The sequence below is a fragment of the Spermophilus citellus genome (genome assembly GCF_964194105.1).
Source record: "Spermophilus citellus genome assembly, chromosome: 4".
NCBI classification, from domain to species: domain Eukaryota; kingdom Metazoa; phylum Chordata; class Mammalia; order Rodentia; family Sciuridae; genus Spermophilus; species Spermophilus citellus.
The window spans coordinates 146,164,083-146,191,285 of NC_138185.1; the positions used below are offsets into that span (position 1 = coordinate 146,164,083).

Consider the following 27,203-nt stretch of genomic DNA (forward strand, 5'->3'; position numbering starts at 1 on the left):
TTTCCAGTAGTGGTGGCTGTGGGTAAGTATATCACAAATTGATTTTGGAGGTTTCACTTTTCATCACACCACTAATTTAGGAATTATATTAGCATATATATATTTATAATTTTAATTTTAATTTTAATTGGTGCATTTAAATTATGCAGAAAATTAGTTTCATTGTGACATATTCTTATATGTAAACAACGTATTAGGCACCAAACCTTTCCTTCCAGACCACGCCACAATAATGCATGCATGTTCACAAGTTTGGTCAGATTCACTCCACAGTTCTTTCCTTTTCCAGTCCTCTCTTCCTCTCCCCCAATCCCCTTTACCTGTCCTACTGATCCCCTCCCCCTCTAAAGATAGACAGAAGGGAAACAGTTTTAATTTATCCAGTGACTGGTTAATTAATTTTCTTAAAAAATGTTTATGGAAATAGTTTTTAAATTCCAACTCTACTGATGACTTCTCATGGTTTTATGAGATATGACTTAAAAATTTAATATATTTGTAATACACCCAATAAAGTTTTCAGTAGAAACAACAAATAATCATATTTGACTATATGCAAAAGATCTGAAAACATACTATGGAATAGGCAGAAAATTTGGGGAAGAAAGGAGACAATGTCTTCTTCAATTGTTAAGATGAAAAAATACATACATTGAAAGCAAAAAATGAAAATGACAATAGAAATGAGGAGGAAGCAAGTGAATTGAATGTTTGGATATAAAAATTGAGCCCTGGAGAAGGAATGTGGAAGACAGAAAGAGTACTCTCAGGTATTTGAAAGAATAATTAAGACATTTATTAAAGCATTGTATTCTACCAAGAGACCGTGAGTTTGAGTTTGACGGGTTGTTAGGAAGGTTGAGATGGAACTTTCTATGTATTTACTACATACAATTCTTGACACTATATTCTGTATTCCTGAAATAAAGGAACATATTTAAAATTTAATCTGTACTATTTAAAATCTGTAAAACTGATATTGAATAAAAAATAGGAATAGCCCATGAATCATCAAATAAATGAAGGATGAGCAGAAGAGAAATGACCATTATGTAATGGCAAGAAGTACAGAACAGAATGAAATAGTCTGAATTTTGTTATGTGAATGTATGAATGAGACACAATGAAACCCACTCTTTTGAATTATTATACACCAATAACTTTTTTTTAAAGAAATGAATGAGAAAAATTGGGAATGAGATGTAAGAGAAACAATCAGTTTGCATTCTGCTGCAATTAACAGAAAAATAGGTTTATAATGTATGGAACAAAATAAAGTTCAATTTTTTCTCATTACAAAAAGAATTTAAAGCCTATTTATATCTTTTGTTAGCTTAACTTTCCCTTTGAATCCTGCTTTCTTTCAAAAATTTCAGTGTGTCACTTATAGAATATAACATCTAGAACTTCATGCTTGCTGCACCTTTAGGAATAACAATAGCATTAAATGAATGAAATGATGGATGAATAGAGTACCTGCACCATATGAAACTTTGCTTTTGCATCAAATGCTCAATGTTCAATGAATCAGTGGACAAAGCAATGGGACCATAACATCAGAATTAGAAAAAAATATATTTATATTCCTAATCTGAGATAAGGAATTTCTTTAGAAATTGAGAGATTTCAGGCAAAAGTATGAGGGAATTTCATTGATAAGAGGCAGGAAGAAGAACAGCATTGTAAATCCAAGAAGCCAAAGACAAAAGGAGTTACAGAAACAAAGTCATGATAGACATAATTCAATCCTACAGGGACAAAAAGGGAAATGATGACCAAAAATGGACAATGATATGAAATATTCATAATTTAGATTTCTTCACAAGAAATAAGGCATCTGTACAAACTGGATTATTTTGATTTATGGAATAAACAAGAAGTAAGAATTACCAGTGAAGGGTTGGGTAGAGAAAAGAGTAATTAGAAAGGGTCCAAGTTACAGCTATTTAATTTTTAAATAGAATAGTTTTAAATAGTTTGCTGCATTGATAAGAGTCAACAGATCTTAAACGAAGTACAATCGAATGATATCTGGGCAAGTTCCAGAGTGCCTTGAAGGGGCTATCCTTGTGCCATGTTGAAGAGTATGGGTTATGATATCCTAAATCTCTGGGTACAAGTCCTGGCTCTAAGAGCTAATCCATTTAAGACTCAGATTCTTCATTTACATAATGGGTCTCATTTAACAATATCTACACATGAAATTTGTGTTTTTAAAAATGATGATGTGGTTAGACCTAAGCTGTGTATGGAAGATGAAAATAGTAAGTATTAATATCATTAATATTTAAGTAAAATTTTTGTTCATTACCAGCTATTCATTTTATTAGACATAAGTTATCCAATTTCAATGCCCAGACATCATGTGAATAACAACCTTGACATGTAAATTTCTGCCTCACTGGTGACATGTATAATAATCAAAGAAAAATTTGTGGATTATTACAGCAGAATAGTGTGTGAACATTTTGGGTAACATGTGACCTTTAGACTAGGAAAAAAAAAAACCAGAAAGAGGCAATGCAAGAATAACAAAAGTTTCTGGTCATAGCAAAAAGGAAATAAATTATTTTATTCTCATATAGTACACAGTATAATTTTCTTTTAATTGAATCACAATAATTTGCTGCTTTTATTACTTTACTTATTTACATGTTGGTTAGTGAATTCAATGATTTTTACTAAGGCTTTTTGACCCACAGAATGGGAAGCCCATGTTAATTCCACGAATTCTGACTCTTCATCATGTTCTATTCACAGGTGGTTTAAAACCAATTCTTATCATCAAAGCAATGGATGGACTGAATGGCTCTGTGGTTTCTGAGTTTGTGCTGCTGGGACTCTCAGGTTCTTGGGAAACTAGAGTTATTCTCATGATAACATTCTCCTTGCTCTACTTAGGGATCATCCTGGGAAACTTCTGTGTTGTCTTTTTGATAATTGTTGATTCTCACTTACATTCTCCTATGTACTTCCTGCTGGCCAACCTGTCCTTCAGTGATATTGGTGTTTCCTCCACTGCAGTTCCCAGGATGATCACAGACCTGTTAACAGAACACAAAGTAATTTCCTTCCAAAGCTGTATGACACAGACATGCTTCATTCATGCTTTGGGAGGAACAGAAATGGTGCTGCTCATAGCCATGGCATTTGACAGGTATGTAGCCATCTGCACACCTCTCCACTACTTGACCATTATGAAACCAAGAACATGTGTTCTGTTGATAGTCATCAGCTGGGTAACAGGAGTGATCCATGCTATAACTCAGTTTTCATTTGTTATTAACTTGACTTTTTGTGGTCCTAATAAAATAGACAGCTTTTGTTGTGACTTTCCCAGGATCATATAGCTTGCATGCTCTGATGCATCCAAGTTTGAGTTTGTTGTTGCTGCCAACAGTGGCATCCTAACCATAGGTACCTTCTTGATGCTCCTCCTTTCCTATGTCTTCATTTTGGTCACTGTCTGGAAACGTTCCTCTGGGGACTTGTCCAAGGCTCTTGGCACGTTGTCAGCTCACATCACTGTGGTAGTTCTATTTTTCACTCCATGCATATTTATCTATATGTGGCCTTTCCCCACATCATCAGTTGATAAATACATGTTTATTGTTGATTTTACTATTACTCCTGCCTTGAATCCTCTCATCTATACATTGAGAAACAAAGATATAAAGATAGCAACACAAAGACTGAGCAAATGGCTTCATTATGACAGATTTTGCTGACCTCGGACACTAAAATCATGCATCCACCTGACTTTTGGACATTTACACTTAAGCATTTTCCAGTTAACATGGCCAACTGAATATGTCAGCTACCTCAACATCTTGTGCCTACCCATAGCAAGACTATGTCTTCCTCTACTCCAGAGCATTTTCTCATTTCTTTTTACTAACTTCAAAATGATAATCCATTATGAATTTTTGGGGGGAGAGTAAGAAATTGAATACATAAGGTTATACATATTAATTTGAAATTATTTGGCCATAAATATAACTACATCCTTTTTATTTCCCACAGTGTTCAAGTAACCTTAAACTCGCTTTGTTGAATGTCAGAAATCATCTTAAAAAATGGTTATATAGGTAAAGCAAACTCTAGTTAGTGCTCAAATCCACTCCCTCCAAACAGTATGTGAGACTAAATATAACTGTAGTTAGTTTATTTGGCAGCTAATTTTTTGAAAAATCAGTGAGGAGGTTATATCAAGAAAGGAGACATGCATATGCCCATAAATATAATTGGGATGCAAGCTCCTGGGACCTTCTAAGAGACTATATAGATTCTGTAATTTAGTATTATCTCACTTGAAAGACCAGGTATCTGGAGTATTGCTTCATGTTTAAGAGGTACATTGATTTTGAGGAGAACATCCAGTCTTTCTCAACAAAATGTTTTGTGGGCATTTTAGGCTGCCAGGACATGCTGGCAGGTAGCCTTTCTGGTACCTAAAGAGACATCACTAAAAATTTTTAAAAATAAAAACCCAACCAACAAAACAAACAAAAAAACCCCAACACCCTCCAATGTGACTTTGTTCTTACAGAAGTTCAAGTTGAACATTATTGCTCTTAATTTACATGATAATAATTAATCAATGAGTGTGTATAATTCTGTCCTCTGAAAAAATTCTGATTCTCTGCTTTGCACAAGTACCTTAAAACCAGAAGTTCAAGTGTTCCTTCAGCCATGAACATGATTAGCAAGACAGTTGCCACCTATAGTTTCAGCTACTAAAGATGTCACCATCTGACATCAACAGAAGTCATTTGACTTCTGATATACCAAAAATCAGCATCTTAGCTCCTGTTCAAAAATTATAGACCAAAATAAAGTAAGAAACTGACCATTTAAAAAATATATCACAGGACCTTAAAGATATAAATTCTATTGCACTTTCATGTATATAATAGTTGCGAGTGCTTTGTTTTTCTTTTGTATTTAAGAAAAGGCACACTATCAAATGATACTCTCACTTTAGGAAGCCCAGAAACAAGAGGTATCAACCTTTCTATATGCCTCACTTATCTAAAACACAGAACTTTATCACCCCAGAAGATACTATCTGTACTAAATACGTCCAACACTAATAATAGTACTCCTACCTAACACCATCCAAATAAAACTGTGTTACTTGTTTCTTTGGGTTGAAAATATCTTTCAAGCTCTAGTCACACTTAGAATCAGCATTATTCATAAAAAAGATCTGATCACAAACAATAATATTAAGGACCTATACCACAAACCTGATCATATTATCTTAATGTAATCTGTGTTTCCCATTCTTCCTCATATTTAAAGTAAATTTCTGGTGAATTTTATATCAAATTCCTATATACACACAACAAGAGATCCAGGAAGTTTTATTAAAATAATTCAAAGTTCTTTTTCAAATTATTTCTGTGCCTCCAGCTCTTCTACAGCAAAGAACCATATGGAGAAAAGCCTCTGACATGCTATAAAAATTAATCATTTGCCATGGGAAAGAAAAAAATCACTAGGACTAGAGAGTCTGGATGGCACCTTAGCAATAGGAGCCAGAGCCCTTTAGATGTGCTCCCCAGTCATGCTGCCTTCCAGCTCTGTGACTTCCAATAAATTGAACTTCCCCAGATGCAACCTCTCCACAGTGAAGTCCACTCTATGAGGATATTGTAAAAATTAGGTCAGACAATATGAGTGGAAGCTCCTGGCATGTTAAGTATATTCAGACCCTCTGGTTTATCTTATAGAGCTCCACATATTTATCCTCTGTCTTTAGGAAGAGTTCTGCCTTGAAGTATTTGATGACAAAAATTAACAATGGGAACATGAAAATATAACTTCTCTACCTTTAGCACCTCTTCATAATAAAGGAATCACACAGAATTCTTTCCCTGGTTATTAACATGAATTAAATTTTATAGCATTTTTAATAGTTAATCATAAATCAATACAAAGTATGAGTGACACCTCTCAAGGAGAGTTGAGAGGGTGAGAAAGCAGACCTGGGCTGTGGGATAATCCACAGTGCTCAGGGTCTCTGTCATCTGATGTGTCTAGCTGGGAGTGGGCTGTGTTCCATGAACATGTCCATTAAAGTCCTTTGACTTCACAAGGAAAAACTGGGTGCTTTTACACTGAAATTACTTAGTTCTAGTCTCTTGTTGTCAAATTGGCCACCTACCAATTTTATTTGTGATACAAAATGTCACATTTTCCACAACATTATGGAGAGCCATACTGCTTTATAGAAAATTTCTGAATGAGTTGCACCAATACTTTGAAACATATGCTTATGTATATAATTTCTTATGTATATTAGCTATACACTTCATTTTTATGAACGTAATTCTTAGAAGGACTTATAGGATTTAATAAACCATTTGACTCAGCAAACCCACTCTTGGCTATTTATTTACGGGGGTGGGGGAAAACCCATATGTATCACAAGTCCATGAGTATTCACACAATTTTATAATTAACCACTATATAATGGACATAGCCCTAATGTCTTGAGTGGAAAATGAATAAGAAATTAAGCGTGTAATGGAATGTGACTCAGAAATGAATAGAAATTACTAGGACACACAAGCATGTAAATGAATCTCAAGTGAAGAAACCTAGATTCCAAGGGAACACATTAGATGGTTCTGGAAATGCAACTCAAAACCACAATGATAGAAAAACACTTTAAACTGTTAGGATGCATGCTATCAAAAAAAAAAAAAAAAAGAAGAAGAAAAGAAAAAGAGAAAGATCAGATGGAACCGGATGCCAATAATGCTCAGTACTGGGGAGGCTGAGGCAGGAAGATCCCAAATTCCATACCAGCCTGGGCAAGTTAGGAAGATGCTATCTCAAAATATAAAGTTCTGGAGATGTAGTTCAGTGGTACAGCAGTTGCTTAGCATTCCTGGTGCCCTGGGTTTCATCTCTATTATCAAAAATTAAAAAAAAAATAAAATTAAAGAGAAATATCAAGGCTTGTTGAAAATGTGGAAAAAGGAACTCTTTTATATAGTAGGTATGCATCCCAGTATAAATGATTGCCAACAATTAAAAATAAACTTACTGTATGATGCAGTAAACACAGTTGGATAAATATGCAAAGAAATGAAATAGGGGCCTCAAAGAGATATCTGTGTTCTCACTTTCATTGAAGCGTTATTCCCCAAAGCCATGACATTGTTAGCTTTAGTGTCCATCAGTGGATTAATGAATAAAGAAAATGTGGCACACATAAATACAATGGAACACGATTTATCATGTATAAAGAATACATTGTCATTTGGTCAACAGGGGTGAAATTAGAAGTCATTAAGCTAAATAAGGCACAATCAGAAATAAAAATAATATATGACCTAATTTACATGCAGAAATATTTTTTACAAAGCTAAATAAATAGGAACAGAGGGGGAAAGTAATTACAAGAAGGACAGTTGGGAAGAAAATAGAAAGAAGCCAGTCAATGTTTTAAAATATTTTTAGGATGAATAAATCTAGGGAACTATATTGCATGAAGACTATCATTTATGATTTGCTGTTATAAGGTGAAAATTTGTAGGTGCTCTCCCCACATACATGCACAGTTTCTATGTAAAGTGATGGGATAATGTTAATTTGTTTGAGTATATAAAACACTTCATTATTTTTATGGAAATCAAAATATGCTGCTCACATTAAACAGATACAATAAAAACACATTTAAAAATTAAAAGAAAAACAAAACTGTAGGAACAACAATCAGAATCTGGGTTGTCTGAGTTGTGGTGTGGGGCTTAGTTAACTATGAAGTACCATAGCATAGTCTGGGGTTTAATGAAATTGTTGTAAAATTGGGATGGTGTGATGGTTTTCCAAATGTATATGTGTAACTTTGGAACTGTAAACTTTTCATGTTTTTACACATAAATTATATCATAACTAAAATAAAAAGGGTCATATCATCAATTACAAACATTTGCACTCTGTAAGAATTGCTTTATTGCATCACTAAGGTCCTCGTACTTCTTCAAGGTCCACAGAAATCCTATACTCCCTCCAGTTCTCCTCTAAACTAATGTCCTTGCCCAGGTGCTGCCTCTCATAGCTCCTTCACTTCATAGCTACAGATCTTGCACAGGCACATACCATTGTTTATGCATTTTCACATCTGTGAAAGAGTCCAAGGGTCTCTGGTTGAATTAAGCACCACCAGAAAAATCTTTGGAGTCCCAACCTGAGAGAAAGCCTTGAGTCTTTAGGTTCTCTGACTGAGATGACTTTAGACTCTAGGCCTCAGGATACAATAATGGATGGTAAAGCAAATAAGTTCATGTAAAGGTGTGAGAAAACAAATGAAAGTAGTAAGGAAACAATGAGAGAGTGAGGGAGAGAAGAGGGAAGTGAGTAGATGGGTCAGGAAAGAAGATGCAAAAGGCAGGTGATAATCACACATTTCACATCAAATTAGCTGAAAATAAAAATTGCAAGCCAAGAAACACAAGGAAAAAGTCTCCTTTGATGGATATATGTTAAGTAGTCCGCCTTTCCAGGAAGAATGAATTCTATGATCCACAGATGATGTCTGAAACCGACAAACCCTCATAACTTTGCTTGTTCCTGTACATACTCACCTATGATAGAGTTAATTGACACAATGAGATTAGCAACAATAATTAATGAAGCAGAACAATTGTCACAGTGAACTGCAGTAGTGAGTTGGAGCTCTCTGCTCTCTCCTCAAAATGTCCACTGTCCTATGCTGACCTTTCTTTTAGGCCATGGTTTATAGTGGAGAACTAAGACTGTGGAAAGTTAAATTGTGGATAAGTGAGGAAAACTATATATACACTTTTTATTATTTATAGAAACAGTTAATAGATGGATCTGCTCTAAACTAGGAAGTTACAACTGCACTTGAATAAAACTAATATAAAATGGCTGCATATAATTATGTGCACAGTGTGGTGAGATTGACCCATGCACATACCTGAGAGACCATGACCACAGCCAAGATAATACACATGTCCAGCACTTGCCAGAGTTCCATTGGGTCCATTTGTTTGTGTTTGATTTTTTGCATGACATTTGGGGTTGGGTGTGTTTATTTTTTTGCCTATATTTTAATAGGGGTGTAGTGGCACCCCCTCCTCCATAGAAAAATCTTAATTAAATTTCTCTAGAAAGCCCCACCATAGTAGTTCTTAGACTCTTGACAGGGGACATGCCTGGAGAAACACAGTGTGATAAGAAAAACTAACCACAGGCTTTCACAGAGGCGCTTGCATTTCAGAGTTAAGTCGTTGAAGGGCAGCTGGTGAGACACAAAACAAAATAAAAACTCCCTTTCCCAGGCACTGATTTTCACAGAGAAAGGAGAGAGAATGTCCTTGAGGTTATTTTGTGAAACCTGGCCTAACCTAGGAGCCAAAAAGAGAAGAAAAAACCTGTTGCCATGTGAACTTCTGTAGACTGTGAACCTCTGAGGTCCTCCCCCCATACACTGGGTATACAGTTATAAATCTTCCTGAACTGGAAGGGGATTGATTGATTATAGTGAAAGCTTTTCCCTCTGAATCTAGTTGCAGCCAAATAAATTTGATTCCTAATAATTCCTTGGTTTCATATCACCTCTGACCTTACAACATTTTTGGTACCCAGATGTGACAGAGAAGGTAAAGACAGCTGTTCTGCCTCTTTTATCTCCAGTGGGCTTTTCCAGGACAGTGGAAGACAATGTTTCCCCTGAGTGGGCACAGGTTTCTCTTTGACTGGAGGAGGAATGACTCATCTGGCACCTTGGAGCTGTCACCCCAGAGCACAATAGAATCCACAAGGAGTAGTAACCAGAGTTAGGAACTTGGAGCACCACCTGACTAGATAGGTAAGGACATGGGTCAATTTGTGGTAGCCCACCTGACTGCCCCACAGAGATCTAAGCAGATGAAAGAGAGGCTTGATCAAATTCTGTGGGTCCCCAGTACCCTCCAAAGTGTTTGGAGCTGAAACAGACCAGGGTATCCCCTGAGTAGAGGTTCATCAAGCAGAGGGGAAACTGTGACTCCTGTTTTGGTTTGCAATTTGTGGAACTTTTGGGATTTGGATGGTATAGATATTTTGCTCTGACCATATCTGTGTGAAAGTGTGTGAATGAGACAGACAAAGAGAAGGGCTCCCACCCAACCAGAGGGCCAAAGCGAATGTGGAGTCCCCTATCTGTGGTTCTGTGACACCTCATATAGTCTCTGGAAGAATTTCACCAACCAACATCTAGGCGAACACTCCAGGTTGGGGGTTAATACCAACCTGTAAGATTAAGAGGATCCTAAGTCCCCGCGAGGGGAATGGCCAGAGATAGATGAAGTGTGGGACACCAACACAGGGTGGAACATGGGAGACACACAAAGTAAACAGAGTTCCTTGAACCCATTGAAATGTATGTTGAAAAACTTTAAGAAGGGTTTTAAGGGAAACTATGGGGTGAAACTCACTCCACAAAGCTTGCACATTCTCTGTGAATTAGAAAGGCCCACCCTAGGTGTGGAGTGGCCACCAGAAGGATCTTTAGATGAGAGAGTCATTGCAAAGATCCTTTTAATTGTTGTTGGAATCCCTGGACACCCAAACCAGTTCCCTTATATTGATCACTGGCAAGAAATAGTACAGAAACAGCCCCCTTGGTTGAGATCCTATCTAGATGGACAGTCCAAGCTGATGTTAGCTTGGAGGATAGCAGCCTCTAAGACCCAATGGAAGGCAGCTAGACAGAGAGAACCTGATAGAGAACAGACAGAAAAGACTTTTGCCCAGTGAGCCAGAAGAATATTGACCAACCTATGTGGCACTCTACCCAGCTTTGCCAGGACCACTGGAACAACAGGCTGCCCCCTAAGCCCCCTCATCCTCAGAAGCATCAGATGATGGTACTTTGACACCAGCTACCCTTTCTTCCATGATGTCCTCAGAGCCAGAGTCTTCCCCAGAACAAAAGACTCTTTCTCCATCCCCTGAGACCAGAATGGAAAACTGTCCTAAAACCAGAGCCACTACCCAGATAAGAGCTCTCCAGATGCCCTATTAGAGACTAGATGACCTGCATATGTTGACCAAGAGGAAAATGTTTTGGGAGAACATTGCATTTATATGTACCAGCCTCTCACCTCCACCAATCTTTTAAGTTGGAAGAATCATACTCCCTCCTATACAGAGAAGCACCAGGCCATGATTGATTTGATGCAACCTATTATCCAGACATAGCATCCTACTTGGGTGGACTGCCACCAGCTCCTACTATCTCTGTTCAATACTGAGGAGCACAGATGAGTGACCCAAGAAGCTGTAAAATGGCTAGAGTAACATGCTCCAAACGCACAAGGCAATATCCAAGCCTAGGCCTAGGACCAATTCCCCAACACAGAACAAGGGTGGGACACCAACAAGGAGAAAGACCTCCACAAGATAAAGAGATACCAAGAAGCCCTCATAGGAGGCCTGAAAGAAGAAGGAAGAAAAGCCCAAACCATGAACAAGATATCAGAAGTGCTTCAAAAGCCTGATGAAAGCCTCAGCCAATTCTAGGAATGACTGTGTGAGGCCTTCCAGCTTTTCACTGCCTTTGATCCTGAGGCACCAGACAACCAGTGGACGATCAATACAGCCTTTGTGGGATGAGCCCACAAAGTGACATCTGTTGAAAATTACAAAACCTAGAAGGCTTTGCTGGGAAGTGTGCCAGTGAGCTGATCAAAGTGGCCACCACTGTGTTTATCAATCAAGACCAAGAGGCCCAATGAGAAGCAGACAAAAGAATGAAAAGGAAGACTGCCACCCCTGGCCTGTGGGGGCAGCTTAAGGTCACTTGTGTGAATTTCCAGGGACACATATTCCTTCACACACAAACACATACATACATATACCCACACACTCACACACCCAACATGTCTGTGTAAAGTGATGGATGTGCTCATTTTTTTTTTAGTATAAAAAGCATTTTACTAAGTGTATGTACATCAAAACATCATGTTATACACTCAAGTCTATACCATAAAAATGAATTTTAAAAAGGAGATACACTCACACTAGCCTCTGCTGGGCCTAGGGGCACAGCAGGCCAGGTCTATCCCTTTCCTGGTGGGGCAGACACTCACCGGAGCCTAGCCTCTGGTGCAGGGCTTCCCCCTCTGACCAGCAAACTACCATGGGAGCCTAGATCCAGCCCAGACCAACCACATAAGCCTATGTGGGATCCAGGATCTCAGTATGCACAGATCACCCCTCCTGCAGTGGGGCAGACACTGCCAGAGGCTAGACTTTAACGCAGGACCGCCCCTTCCTACCACCAGACTACCACAGGAGGTCAAGCCCAAATGCCCAGATCCACCCACAGTGGCCTCTGCAGGGCCCAGACATACAGCATGCCTGGTTCAGGCCCTTCCCATCAGGGAAGATACTTGCCAGATCCTAGCCTCTGGTGCAGGACCACCCCTTCTGACAGCAGACTACCACAGGAGATCAACTGCAGTGGCCCAGATTTATCTCCTCCAACTTACACAGGTCCCAGATCCAGGATGCAGTAGCATTCATTGAGGGACACCAGCAGGGTCTGGAAGCCCAACATCAAGGTGAGGTACAGACAATTTGTACAAGTACTACAAGAATATAGGGAAGAAATTATGATATCTCAGATCCAAACTGCAAGAAAGTAAGACACAAAGACAACATGAAAAAACAAGGGAGGGAAGTGCCCCCAAACAAACCAGGATACTATAATAACAGAACCTATGAACAGCAAAGTTGATGAAATGTCAGAGGAGTTCAGAAGGTTCATAATTAAAATGATCTGTGAATTAAAGAATGACATAAATAAGCAAATACAGGCAAAAATTGATCACTGCAACAATGAGATAAAAGAGCAAAATACAGGTAGCAAAAGATTACTTCAAGAGAGAGATAGAGACCCTGAAAAAAAAAACAGAAATCCTTGAAATGAAGGATACAATAAATCAAATAAAAAACTCAATAGAGAGCATGACCAACAGACTAGATCACTTGGAAGAAAGAATGTCAGATGATGAAGACAGAGTTTACAATCTGGAAAATAAAGTTGAACACACAGTGAAGAAAGTTATAAACCATAAACAGAACATCCAAGAATTATGGGAGAGCATCAACAGAACAAATATAAAATTATTGGGATAGAGGAAGGCACAGAGTTTCATACCAAAGGAATGCATAATCTCTTCAATGAGATAATATTAGAAAATTTCCCAAGCATGAACAAGGAATTGGAAAACCAGATACAAGAGGCTTACGAGACACCAAATGTACAAAATTACAACATATCTACACCAAGGCACATTATAATGAAAATGCCTAGCATACAGAATAAAGATAGAATCTTAAAAGCCACAAGACAGAGATTACATATGGGGGGAGACCAATTCGTATCTCAGCAGATTTTTCAACCCAGACCCTCAAAGCCAGGAGATCGTGGAAGAACATATACTAAGCTCTGAAAGATAATGAATGCCAACCAAGAATCTTATATTCAGCAAAACTAAGTTTTAGATTTGATGATGAAATAAAAACCTTCCATGATAACTAAAAGTTAAAAGAATTTACAACTAGAAAGTCTGCACTACACAATATCCTCAGCAAAGTATTCCAAGAAGAGAAAACGAAAAACAATGATGAAAATCAGCAGAGGGAGGAATTACACTAAAGGAAAATCTAACCAGAAGCAAAACCAAGTCATGTTAAATACCCAAAATAAACAAAAATGTCTGGGAATACAAATCATATCTCAATAATAACCCTGAATGTTAATGGTCTAAACTCACCAATCAAAAGACATAGACTAACAGATTGAATAAAAAAAAAGACACAACAATATGCTGCCTCCAAGAGACTCATCTCATAGGAAAAGACATCCACAGAACGAAGGTGAAGCATTGGAAAAATCATACTACTCACATGGACTGGGGAAGCAAGCAGGGTCTTCCATCCTCATAGCAAACAAAGTAGACTTTAAGCCAAAGTTAATCAAAAGGGATAAAGAAGGACACTTCATACTTCTTAATGGAACCATACACGAATAAGACTTAACAATTATAAATATATATTCCCCAAACAATGGAGCATCTACATTCATGAAACAAACTTCTCAAGTTCAAGAGTCAAATAGACCACAGGGAAAACAGCAGCCGATTTGGATTCCAGAGAGATTAACTAAAGCGATTTCTACAGACCAAAAATAAGATGATTTGGCTCAAATCCATAACAGCTGATATCCAGAACTCCAGTTTGGCTACTCTTACATCTGCGACAGAACCAGGATTCTTTTTTCAATATTTATTTTATTATTGCACTTTCCCACATCATGAAGTTCTATTTTGTTTTTTGAGCTCATACAGACCTAGGTTAATGTTTTGCTGATCAGTTCTATTTTTTTTTTTCAGTTCTATTTTTTGACTATAGAGTTTTTAAACATTGCAATGGAGATTTCACCTGTAAAAAGTTATAAGGCCTTTATTATTATGTTATGTGTTGTATGTATTATATTATGTTTGCACACTTATGTTTTGTGTTATATGTTTGAATGTATGTATGTCCATATATCATATATGATGAGCGCTCATGAAAAAATGGATCCAAATATTTTTTTTCAAGTGATTTAAATGGTTTAATTTAAATTGGGTAAACAGCTGTTGAGGATTGTTTTAATATATGAACAAAAAAGGAGGTTAACAGATCTGTTTGTTTACTTTCACCTTTCCTTTTCATTATATTTAATAATTCTGTTGAAGATAAGGTACATTGTTAAGAAAATTGTTTTCTAAAAAAAAAAAAAAAGAAAATTGTTTTCTTTTAGTGCCTTCTGGAATGTTATATAATTTTTTCTTTAGCCATTATTGCCAGAATTCCTATCTTCATCCCAGTGCCAGTGAAGACAAAGATAAAACCAATCTACAGCTTCTGCAATAGCCATCACTGAACTGCTTGCAGAACTTGCCTGGACTATGTATCACTTGTATGCACTGTGAACTCACTTGTATGCATTGTGAACTATCTGTTGGTGCAGCGACTTGTGGTAGTGTTGGGGTATTTATGCTGATGATGTAATCGGTGGTACAATTTTTCCAAAAGGAGCCACCACTGAACTGCTTGCAGAACTTGCCTGGACTATGAATCACTTGTATGCATTGTGAACTCACCTGTATGCATTGTGAACTATCTGTTGATGCAGCGACTTATGGTAGTGTTGGGGTATCTTTGCTGATGATGTCATTGGTGGTACAATTTTTCCAAAAGGAGCTGTCAATTGTCTTGGTGTATCTTCCTCCCTTCTGCTTGTCATGGTCGTTCAGCTAAAATTTGGGGGCCAACAGAGGTGAGGCAAAGAAACTCACCCCCCTCCCCCGCTGGTACAAAGACCTATCCACAGGTGTGGCCTTATACTGGACCGGTAGTCAGTGATGGGTAAGATCCAATTGCAATGGTACCAACCTAAGACAGGAGGCTGACGCCTTGAGGTCAAACAGACCCCTGACTCCAGACAATTACTGGGTCAGGACCTTAGTTAATCTCTCTGGAATCCAAATCTGCTGCTGTTCTCCCTGTGGAAACAAACAAACAGACCCCAACTCCAGACAAATACTGGGTCAGGACCTTTCCATTGTCCTGTTAGAATATCCTTCCAAAGTACCTTGGGCTTATGCACATTTTTTGGACACATATGCCTTTCCGAAGCACTAAGTCCTGATGAATCCAAATTTAAAAGTTTAGAGTAAAAAGGGTTATTTTAAGTTTATCTTTGGGGAATATATACCACTTCCCAATTCCCTATTTTTGCTTTAATAAGTATATTTTAATAGTTTGATGAGCTCTTTCAACTATGTCTTGTCCCTGTGGATTGTATGGGATTCCTGTTATATGAGTAATGCCAAATGATGAGCAAAATTGTTTAAAAGAGGTAGAAGTATAACCAGGGGCATTATCTGTTTTTAACTGTTTTGGAATGCCCACAGTGGCAAAATTTTGTAAGCAATGAGCTATAATATCTTTAGTTTTTTCTCTGGCATGAAGGGAGCCCATCAAAAATCCAGAAGAAGTATCAACTGTAACATGCAAATATTTTAATTTTCCAAATTCTGGCAAGTGTGTGACATCCATCTGCTAAATATGGTTAGGTATCAGTCCTCTAGGATTGACTCCAAGATTAACTTGTGGTAAAAAGGTCACACAATTTTGACATTGTTTTATTATTTGTCTAGCTTGTTCCTTAGTTATTTTAAAATGCTTTTGTAAAGTATTAGCATTGACATGGAACTTTTTATGAAAATTTATAGCTTCTTCTAGTGTAGAGAAAATATGTGTGTCATGTGTAGTTTTATCTGCTAAATCATTGCCCAAATTAAGGGCTCCAGGCAATCCTGTATGTGCCCTGATATGTCCTATAAGAATGGATCTTTTCTGTCCCAGATTAGACTTTGTAGAGTGGAAAGCAAAGAGAAAACAGTAGAGGAAGGAGAAATCCTACCAGCATCTACAAGGGATACTATAGCATGAACTATATACTGACTATCGGAAAATAAATTAAATACAGAATCTTTAAACATCGCAAAAGCTTGTAATACTGCATTAAGCTCTACCTTTTGAGCTGATTGTTTGGGTACTAAAAATGTGAAAGTTTGATCAGGTGTAACTATTGCTGCTGTACCATTATTTGACCCATCAGTGAATATATTTGGAGCATTCATTATAGGTGTTTTTCTTGTCATTTTTGGAAAAATAACAGGATGCAATGACCAAAAAGACAATAAAGGATTAGATGGTAAGTGGTTATCAAATGAAACATTAGATTTGCACATGATTATTGCCCAAGTATTTAACTCATTAGCTAACTCATCAATTTGATTCATAGTATATGGAGTAAATAATTTTATTGGGAGAAATTCCAAACACTCCCTTTGCTGCTTTTATTCCTTTGAGTATTAATTGTCCTACAGCCTCAGGATACCTAGTAAGAATAGTGTTAGGAGAATAAGAGAAATGTATCCATAATAATGGACCTTCTTGCCAAAATACTCCTGTAGGAATATTTTTTGTTGGTACTACAATAAATAATAAAGGCAAACTTATATCAATTCTATCCAAATGCATATTTTCCATATATGTTTCAATGATTTTTAATGCCTTTCTTGCTTCAGGCGTTAACATGCGGGGTGAATTTGGATCTGATGGACCTTTTAGGATATCAAATAAAGGTCCCAACTCTCCTGTTGGTATACCTAGATTATACCAATTTATGTCTCCTAATAACTTTTGAAAGTCATTAAGTGATTTGAGTTGATCTACTTGTATTTGAATTTTTGGTGGACTGACCATGGTTGAGGATAATAGAACTCCTAAATAATTAATTGGAAAATTTAATTGTACTTTATCTATTGCTATCTCTAGATTATAATTTTTTAATAAGTTTGTAAGTGTGGCATAACATTCTAGCAATGTGTTTTTATCTTTGTGTGCTAATAATACATCATCCATATAGTGAAATATTTATAGTTTAGGATTTTGATTTCTAAGTGGCTGGAATACTTTGTTAACATAAATTTGACACATAGTTGGGCTGTTAGCCATCCCTTGAGGGAGTACTTTCCATTCATATCTCTGATCAGGACCTTCATGATTCAGTGCAAGGATAGTAAATGCAAAACGTGGACTATCCTCAGGATGAATTGGAATTGAAAAAAAACAATCTTTAATATCTATAACTAAAACATACCAAGTTTTTGGCAAAGCAGACAATTGAGGAATCCCTGATTGAGCAGGATCCATAATAACCATCTCATTATTAATGGCTCTTAAATCTTGCAATAATCTCCATTTACCAGATTTCTTTTTGATGACAAAAATGGGAGTATTATGGGGAGATACAAAAGGTTGTATATGTCCTTCCGCTAATTGTTGTTTGACCAGGTCATGGGCTGCTTGTATCTTTTCTTTAGTCAGGGGCCACTGAGGAACCCATACTGGTCTTTCTGATTTCCAAGTACTTTTTATTGTCTCAGTGGCCCTTTCTGAAAATCCAACCCATGTCTGTCCGTTCCTTGATCTATTTGTATTGGTGCTTGTTCTGGTTTTTCTAATCTTTTTCCTTTCCTAAAACCTTGTCTAGTCATAATAGTGGGTGCATTTTGGTTGATGTTATTTGTTAATGTCAAACCTAATTGATATAGGACATCTCATCCCCATAAATTTATGGGAAGATGATCCAATACATATGGCTGTATAGTTCCTTCACATCCTTCAGGATCCTTCCAATCTAATACAATTGCACTTCTATGGGGATTAGTCACCACTCCTAGGCCTCAAAGCGTTTGAGTGGCTTGTTGTAATGGCCAATGTTTTGGCCATTCTTGACGAGAAATGATGCTAAGGTCTGCACCTGTTTCCAGCAGCCCATTAAATTCATGTCCTTGAATATTTAGTTTTAGCATGGGGCGAGAATCTAAATTTAAAGAAAGCATAGCTCAGTCTACACCTGTGGAACCTAATCCCTTGGAACCTCTTTCTATAGTACGGCTGGATAATTTATCATGTAGGCTGGGTATTATTAGTAACTGTGCTATTCTATCTCCTGGTGAAATTACTGATATACCATTTGGAGAACTGGCTATAATTTTTATTTCACCTTCATAATTGGGATCAATTACCCCAGGACTTATCATAAGTCCTTTTAGAGTAGAAGAGCTGCGTCCCAATAATAAACCTATTGTTCCTTTGGGAAGAGGTCCTTTTACCCCTGTAGGAATGATTTGAACTCCCATCTCTGGAGTTGGTACTGCTCTGGCGGAGGCACAGATGTCCAACCCTGTGCTTCCTCTGGTTTGTCTGATGAGGGATCTGATGGACAATGTGTCCTGGGCACTACCCTGATGGGGTTTCTGAGTTCCTCCAGTGCTCCATATATTTGTGGTTTTGGGCCCCGGAGCATTGGGCCCCCCTGTCCATTTTTTTGACAATGGAGCCCGATGCCTTTCTCCACGATATCGTGGATAGACACCTGGTACTTGTTCATTTTTTGATAATGGAGTATTCTCTATGGTGGTTTGAGAACAGCATTCATTAGCCCAATGTCTCCCTCTATGGCGTTGTGGGCAAATACCCGGTATTCTACTCCTTTGATACCTAGTTTTGTTAAACCTTCCTCCTATGGGGCAATTCCTTTTAAAATGTCCTGTTTGTTCACAATTGTAGCATGTTCTTGGCCTGGCATCTAAAGCCTGTTTTACTGCAGCTGCCACGACTTGCCCTTGTTCTAAAGCCTGTTTTACTCTAGCTACCACGACTTGCTCTTGTTCATTAATGTTTCTACATAATTTAATATATGTGTTTAAATCATGTTTCCATGGTCTAATGACTTCTCTGCACCAACGATTCGCTTGCTCATAAGCCAGTGTTTTAGTAATGGCATTGCTTGTTCTGTATTCCCAAAAACTCTGGTAGCTGTTTGAATAAGCCTATCTACAAATTCAGCATAAGGTTCATTAGCTCCTTGTATTACCTTAGATAATTGACCTTGTAAACCTCCATGTCCTTGTAAAGTCTTCCATGCCTTAACTGCACCTGCAGCAATTTGTGCGTATACACCAGGATCATATGCAATTTGTTGCTGCTGATCCTCATAAGGTTCCTTTCCTAACAACACATCTAGATTTCTCTGAGGACAACCAGCTTCTGCATTTTGCCTAGCTGTCTCCTTGCAAAATTCCTCATTGGCAACCTTCCATAACAGGTATTGACCTCCATTTAGCACAGCTTTACACATATTAGCCCAATCTGCTGGTGTCATGTTCAAGTTGTTAATGGATTCGACCATGCTTACAGTTAAGGGTGCTTGAGGACCATAGGTTGTTACAGCCTCTTTTAGCTGCTTCACTGTTTTGAAATTTAAAGCATGGTGAATTCGCTGCCCTCCTGCCTCAAATACAGGGCATGTTAATATTTGAGATCCTGTCTCAGGATCCCAACTATCAACTGCAGGGGTTGGGGGCCTCCCAGCCTATGGAGGTGGGCTGTTGGTTGGACACTTATGCCCTCTGGTGATAGAAAGGTGTTAGTAGCAGTCTCCTGTAGAGGTATCGCTGTTGGTTGGACACTTACGCCCTCTGGTAATAGAAAGTTGTTAGTAGCAGTCTCCTGTTGTAATTTTTCCCCTGATGGCTTTTTCTGCTCTAAGCTTTCTTCCTATATCTGACTAGCTCGAAAGACCTTCTCTTTTACTTGAATCTTTTCCTCTTTCCGACTAACTTGAGAGACCTTCTCTTTTACTTGAATCAATATGTCTTCACCTTCCTCTACCTTTGTCTGAACTGAAGGCTTTGGACTAAGCAAACAAGATACCAGTGCCCACAAGGTCAATGTGCCAACTGGCAGAGTTCCTGGGCTTTTCTTTTCTATTCTTTTAAAATCTTCACCATGATGGTTCCATTGTGATATATTTAACAACTCCTCCTTAAAAAGCCATGGGCTACATTTTTGTATTGTATCAACGTATGCCCTGACTGCTCTTGATTTTACTGGGATGCCTCCTTCCTCTAACAATTTACTTAACACTCTTTCAGTTTGTTTTTTACTAATTTATGATCCCATATTTCTACTATAATACAACCCAACAAGATAATGCCTAACAAAACTGAAACAGAGTAAAACAAAATTAGAACAACACAAAATAATTATAATAGCCTCCTGAAATGTCCATCTGTCCTTTCTCCCTATCTGTTCCTCAGATGTGAGCGGTTTTTCTTCCATCTTACACATCTCCAGGGACAGGCAACTTAAAACAAAAGTGAAACAAAACAAAAGAATAATCTTAAAATGGCTACCCATGCTCTCGCCATGCCCTCAGGGGCGAGCAGTTTACCTTATCACTTACCCTCAGTCATTCCCTTGTGGCCCACCAAATGCCACAGTCTGGCTGGGCACAATTCTGGAGCCACTTGTCAAAAGAAACAAACTTTATTTTTAGAACCACACATGCCAAACAAAACAGCTCCTCAGGAAAAATCTTCAGAGCCCAACTGCCACCACCAGCTTTCCACAAGCCTCTCCACCTCCCCCACTCCTCCTGCTCTTGAGGCTGATTGGCTGGGTCACGTGGGCAGAGCCAAAAAAATTCCCCCAATGAGCAGCTCCGTGGTCTGAAAGGGCAGGGAAACAGCCCAATGAGCATCACCGCAGAGGAGCCAATCAGTTGGCAGCTAGAAGTTTGCTGGCAGCTGGAAATTTTCTGGGGCCCCTTCGGCTGTGGCTCTCAACACAACACAATAATTCTGGGTGACTTTAACACACCTCTTTCATCACTAGATAGGTCTTCCAAACAAAAGCTGAACAAAGAAACTATAGAACTCAGTAATACAATCAATAACTTAAGACTTAACTGATGTATATAGAATGTTCTAAGCTTCAATGAGAGAATATACTTTCTTCTCAGCAGCACATGGATCCTTCTTTAAAACAGACCATATACTATGCCACAAAGCAATTCTTAACAAATATAAAAAAGTAGAGATATTAGCCTGTATTCTAATAGACCATAATGACATGAAATTAGAAATTAATGATGAAATAAGAAATAAAACCCACTCCAACACCTGGAGACTAAATAATATACTACTGAATGAACAATGAGTTATAAAAGATCAAGGAGGAGATTAAAAAGTTTTTAGAGGTGAGTAAGAACACATTATTATTATTATTATTATTATCATCATCATCTAAATTCACCTTAGAATACTGGACATTTAAGCTTATGAAGAATGCATTCAAAAATTGACATAAAGCAATCAACAAGTTTGCCTCAGATGTGATATCAACTTCACGATGATAACTTGGAAGAATGTGTGATAATAAGCATCAGTTTAGTCCTGGAGAAGTAGAAACTGCACCACTATAATCAAAACATCATTGCAAAGTATATCATGTGCACAGAGAACAATGAGGATAAAATTTATACTTAATGGTTCTTGGAGGAATGGAGAGAACTGAAATTATATTTCTATGAAGAAGAAAATATTTACAGAGCTTGTAAAAAGGTTGTGCGGATATAAAAAATTTCTTCTTTCTTTGAAAAACAGTTAATGGATTTTATTTAATATTAATATATGAATATATGTATTCATATTTCTCAAATATTGGTCAATAATAATAATAATAATAATAATAATAATAATAATAATATACTCTATATTTTAAAAGAAAAATGATTTTTGAGTTTTCATCATATGTATATGAGAATCATTTGAGGAGATAGGCATGTTTAAACTGAGTTAAACATTATACAATGCATATATACAGTGATATATCATGTTACATCATTAATACCTGCAATTTTATATTACATATCAATTAATAAATTTAATTTTTAAATTATTTTTTAAATACATGAGAGCAGAATGCATCACAATTCTTATTACACATATAGAACACAATTTTTCAGATCTCTGTATATAAAGTAGGTTCACACCAATTCATGTCTTCATACATGTACTCTGAATAATGATGTCCACTGAATTCCACCAAAATTGCTAGCCCCCTGCCCTCTTCTTTTCCCTCCCACCTCTCTGCTGCTTTTGGTGTTGATTTGTTCTTCTTTTTCTAGGATGTTGAGATGTAGTGTTAAGTCATTTATTTGTTGACTTTTTCTTCTTTTTAGGAATGAACTTCATGCAATGAACTTTCTTCTCAGAACTGCTTTCATATTGTCCCAGAGATTTTGGTATGTTGTATCTATGTTCTTACTCACCTCTAAAAACTTTTTAATCTCCTCCTTGATCTTTTATAACTCATTGTTCATTCAGTAGTATATTATTTAGTCTCCAGGTGTTGGAGTGGGTTTTATTTCTTATTTCATCATTAATTTCTAATTTCATGTCATTATGGTCTATTAGAATACAGGCTAATATCTCTACTTTTTTATATTTGTTAAGAATTGCTTTGTGGCATAGTATATGGTCTGTTTTAAAGAAGGATCCATGTGCTGCTGAGAAGAAAGTATATTCTCTCATTGAAGCTTAGAACATTCTATATACATCAGTTAAGTCTTAAGTTATTGATTGTATTACTGAGTTCTATAGTTTCTTTGTTCAGCTTTTGTTTGGAAGACCTATCTAGTGATGAAAGAGGTGTGTTAAAGTCACCCAGAATTATTGTGTTGTGTTGAGAGCCACAGCCGAAGGGGCCCCAGAAAATTTCCAGCTGCCAGCAAACTTCTAGCTGCCAACTGATTGGCTCCTCTGCGGTGATGCTCATTGGGCTGTTTCCCTGCCCTTTCAGACCACGGAGCTGCTCATTGGGGGAATTTTTTTGGCTCTGCCCACGTGACCCAGCCAATCAGCCTCAAGAGCAGGAGGAGTGGGGGAGGTGGAGAGGCTTGTGGAAAGCTGGTGGTGGCAGTTGGGCTCTGAAGATTTTTCCTGAGGAGCTGTTTTGTTTGGCATGTGTGGTTCTAAAAATAAAGTTTGTTTCTTTTGACAAGTGGCTCCAGAATTGTGCCCAGCCAGACTGTGGCATTTGGTGGGCCACAAGGGAATGACTGAGGGTAAGTGATAAGGTAAACTGCTCGCCCCTGAGGGCATGGCGAGAGCATGGGTAGCCATTTTAAGATTATTCTTTTGTTTTGTTTCACTTTTGTTTTAAGTTGCCTGTCCCTGGAGATGTGTAAGATGGAAGAAAAACCGCTCACATCTGAGGAACAGATAGGGAGAAAGGACAGATGGACATTTCAGGAGGCTATTATAATTATTTTGTGTTGTTCTAATTTTGTTTTACTCTGTTTCAGTTTTGTTAGGCATTATCTTGTTGGGTTGTATTATAGTAGAAATATGGGATCATAAATTAGTAAAAAACAAACTGAAAGAGTGTTAAGTAAATTGTTAGAGGAAGGAGGCATCCCAGTAAAATCAAGAGCAGTCAGGGCATACGTTGATACAATACAAAAATGTAGCCCATGGCTTTTTAAGGAGGAGTTGTTAAATATATCACAATGGAACCATCATGGTGAAGATTTTAAAAGAATAGAAAAGAAAAGCCCAGGAACTCTGCCAGTTGGCACATTGACCTTGTGGGCACTGGTATCTTGTTTGCTTAGTCCAAAGCCTTCAGTTCAGACAAAGGTAGAGGAAGGTGAAGACATATTGATTCAAGTAAAAGAGAAGGTCTCTCAAGTTAGTCGGAAAGAGGAAAAGATTCAAGTAAAAGAGAAGGTCTTTCGAGCTAGTCAGATATAGGAAGAAAGCTTAGAGCAGAAAAAGCCATCAGGGGAAAAATTACAACAGGAGACTGCTACTAACAACTTTCTATTACCAGAGGGCGTAAGTGTCCAACCAACAGCGATACCTCTACAGGAGACTGCTACTAACACCTTTCTATCACCAGAGGGCATAAGTGTCCAACCAACAGCCCACCTCCATAGGCTGGGAGGCCCCCAACCCCTGCAGTTGATAGTTGGGATCCTGAGACAGGATCTCAAATATTAACATGCCCTGTATTTGAGGCAGGAGGGCAGCGAATTCACCATGCTTTAAATTTCAAAACAGTGAAGCAGCTAAAAGAGGCTGTAACAACCTATGGTCCTCAAGCACCCTTAACTGTAAGCATGGTCGAATCCATTAACAACTTGAACATGACACCAGCAGATTGGGCTAATATGTGTAAAGCTGTGCTAAATGGAGGTCAATACCTGTTATGGAAGGTTGCCAATGAGGAATTTTGCAAGGAGACAGCTAGGCAAAATGCAGAAGCTGGTTGTCCTCAGAGAAATCTAGATGTGTTGTTAGGAAAGGAACCTTATGAGGATCAGCAGCAACAAATTGCATATGATCCTGGTGTATACGCACAAATTGCTGCAGGTGCAGTTAAGGCATGGAAGACTTTACAAGGACATGGAGGTTTACAAGGTCAATTATCTAAGGTAATACAAGGAGCTAATGAACCTTATGCTGAATTTGTAGATAGGCTTATTCAAACAGCTACCAGAGTTTTTGGGAATACAGAACAAGCAATGCCATTACTAAAACACTGGCTTATGAGCAAGCGAATCGTTGGTGCAGAGAAGTCATTAGACCATGGAAACATGATTTAAACACATATATTAAATTATGTAGAAACATTAATGAACAAGAGCAAGTCGTGGTAGCTAGAGTAAAACAGGCTTTAGAACAAGGGCAAGTCGTGGCAGCTGCAGTAAAACAGGCTTTAGATGCCAGGCCAAGAACATGCTACAATTGTGAACAAACAGGACATTTTAAAAGGAATTGCCCCATAGGAGGAAGGTTTAACAAAACTAGGTATCAAAGGAGTAGAATACCGGGTATTTGCCCACAACGCCATAGAGGGAGACATTGGGCTAATGAATGCTGTTCTCAAACCACCATAGAGAATACTCCATTATCAAAAAATGAACAAGTACCAGGTGTCTATCCACGATATCGTGGAGAAAGGCATCGGGCTCCATTGTCAAAAAAATGGACAGGGGGGCCCAATGCTCCGGGGCCCAAAACCACAAATATATGGAGCACTGGAGGAACTCAGAAACCCCATCAGGGTAGTGCCCAGGACACATTGTCCATCAGATCCCTCATCAGACAAACCAGAGGAAGCACAGGGTTGGACATCTGTGCCTCCGCCAGAGCAGTACCAACTCCAGAGATGGGAGTTCAAATCATTCCTACAGGGGTAAAAGGACCTCTTCCCAAAGGAACAATAGGTTTATTATTGGGACGCAGCTCTTCTACTCTAAAAGGACTTATGATAAGTCCTGGGGTAATTGATCCCAATTATGAAGGTGAAATAAAAATTATAGCCAGTTCTCCAAATGGTATATCAGTAATTTCACCAGGAGATAGAATAGCACAGTTACTAATAATACCCAGCCTACATGATAAATTATCCAGCCGTACTATAGAAAGAGGTTCCAAGGGATTAGGTTCCACAGGTGTAGACTGAGCTATGCTTTCTTTAAATTTAGATTCTCGCCCCATGCTAAAACTAAATATTCAAGGACATGAATTTAATGGGCTGCTGGAAACAGGTGCAGACCTTAGCATCATTTCTCGTCAAGAATGGCCAAAACATTGGCCATTACAACAAGCCACTCAAACGCTTTGAGGCCTAGGAGTGGTGACTAATCCCCATAGAAGTGCAATTGTATTAGATTGGAAGGATCCTGAAGGATGTGAAGGAACTATACAGCCATATGTATTGGATCATCTTCCCATAAATTTATGGGGATGAGATGTCCTATATCAATTAGGTTTGACATTAACAAATAACATCAACCAAAATGCACCCACTATTATGACTAGACAAGGTTTTAGGAAAGGAAAAAGATTAGAAAAACCAGAACAAGCACCAATACAAATAGATCAAGGAACGGACAGACATGGGTTGGATTTTCAGAAAGGGCCACTGAGACAATAAAAAGTACTTGGAAATCAGAAAGACCAGTATGGGTTCCTCAGTGGCCCCTGACTAAAGAAAAGATACAAGCAGCCCATGACCTGGTCAAACAACAATTAGCGGAAGGACATATACAACCTTTTGTATCTCCCCATAATACTCCCATTTTTGTCATCAAAAAGAAATCTGGTAAATGGAGATTATTGCAAGATTTAAGAGCCATTAATAATGAGATGGTTATTATGGATCCTGCTCAATCAGGGATTCCTCAATTGTCTGCTTTGCCAAAAACTTGGTATGTTTTAGTTATAGATATTAAAGATTGTTTTTTTTCAATTCCAATTCATCCTGAGGATAGTCCACGTTTTGCATTTACTATCCTTGCACTGAATCATGAAGGTCCTGATCAGAGATATGAATGGAAAGTACTCCCTCAAGGGATGGCTAACAGCCCAACTATGTGTCAAATTTATGTTAACAAAGTATTCCAGCCACTTAGAAATCAAAATCCTAAACTATAAATATTTCACTATATGGATGATGTATTATTAGCACACAAAGATAAAAACACATTGCTAGAATGTTATGCCACACTTACAAACTTATTAAAAAATTATAATCTAGAGATAGCAATAGATAAAGTACAATTAAATTTTCCAATTAATTATTTAGGAGTTCTATTATCCTCAACCATGGTCAGTCCACCAAAAATTCAAATACAAGTAGATCAACTCAAATCACTTAATGACTTTCAAAAGTTATTAGGAGACATAAATTGG

The 27,203-nt window shown here is 37.8% G+C and overlaps 1 pseudogene across 1 annotated transcript; it reads left to right on the top strand.

The window, feature by feature from the left end:
- The first annotated feature begins 2,789 nt into the window (after nt 1-2,789).
- Nucleotides 2,790-3,728, top strand: LOC308646241 (olfactory receptor 4F15-like; annotated as a pseudogene). Its single transcript has one exon. The product of its transcript is annotated as an olfactory receptor 4F15-like (transcript).
- Nucleotides 3,729-27,203: the final 23,475 nt, after the last annotated feature.